The sequence below is a fragment of the Cryptomeria japonica genome, chromosome 2, assembly GCF_030272615.1.
Source record: "Cryptomeria japonica chromosome 2, Sugi_1.0, whole genome shotgun sequence".
Classification (NCBI taxonomy): Eukaryota; Viridiplantae; Streptophyta; class Pinopsida; order Cupressales; family Cupressaceae; genus Cryptomeria; species Cryptomeria japonica.
The window spans coordinates 516,059,130-516,060,651 of NC_081406.1; positions in this window are offsets into that span (position 1 = coordinate 516,059,130).

A 1,522-nucleotide genomic window follows, 5' to 3' on the forward strand; every position below is an offset into this window, starting at 1 on the left:
ACAATGACAATGACATATGCATGCCCCCTCGAGGAATTGGCCGGAAAAATCCAAAAAAGAGGCCAATTGATCGATAAGAATGACAGAAGACGATAGGTTCGAACGGATCAAAAATCGGAGGTCGGATGCACAAATTACAAATAGTGGAAGGTGCAAAAGACCGCGACCAGCATAATATGGAGAGGATGCATGCCCATCTAGGTACAGACAAAGAGCTATATAGGAGACAAAGAGAATGAAAAGAGTTCATTTGCACTGGCCAAAGTGGAGGAATTGTTGCTCTGGAAAAGGACCCTTGCATAGAGATGGTGAACATTCCAATGGCAGATCACCTCGGGGAACATGTACACACCTACAGATGATCGGACGACGCAGGAGCAACGGTATGTAGCTCAAAAACCCATATGTCAAATTTCATGAATTTTGCTTGCTTGTGGGACATTGCGAGGCCCACAGAGGAAGGAAAAAGAGACTTATGTGCCTATGTGGGCGCATTCTATGCCTGTGTAAGGTACACAGGCGTAGTTTGATACTGTACAGGCGCAGGACAGGGTACACAGGCGCAGTTGTGCACTTAGGACCCGAATTTGACCGAAAACAACGCGCGGATGATCCCGAAAAGAGGGATAAGGGTAGGATAGGTCAAAATAGATAAGAAAAACCCTGATTGGTGCATGAAACAAGGAAATGTAGCCCTTAGGAGAAAACCCTAAAACTGACAAATGTGTGCCCCAATTATGATGCAGAGTCGACAGTATCCATTGATTACGCAGGAGAACAGACCTGACTGCTTCATGTGGTGACATAGACTCAGGAGCACAGACAAAGATACATTAGCGGGACTTGGATTATACTATATTACATTCATGCCCAAGATTAGGGCAAACATAGGACTGCTCACCGCATTGGCAGAGCGATGGCATTCAGAGACTTCCTCATTCCATCTACCGACTGGAGAGGCGACGGTGACACTAGAGGATGTGTGGCGTATCCTCCACATTCTGATTCATGGGGAGATGATAGTATATGACCCAGCGACAGGGAGAGACTCATTGTGTAGATTATTTGAGTGCGATGCAGATGACCTTGATATCGTAGAGAGGGAGATCCGCTGGGAGACCATGGCGGCAGAGTACAATCAGTGATATGTGGTGATAGCAGTGGTTATAGCATGCTTATTAGCAAGGGATAGATGAGGACATGGATTCCCGATTGGATGGGGAAGAGTGCTAGAGGGGATGGCGATAGAGGGGACTATGTACACATGGGGACCATGTGTGCTTGCTATGCTATATTTTCAGCTACATCAGATAGCATATCAAAGGGTTCAAACTTTGAGCTATGAGGTCACACTGTTACAGGTATGGGCATTTGAGCACATAGCCATATGTCGACCGATTGTAGAGAGACAGGTAGTACCACATCGACCATATGTGTACTGCTATGGGGGTACATTGAGATAGGGTCCATTCGGATACATATTGTATTGGCGACATGAGCTAGACAGATTGAGAGAGTTCAC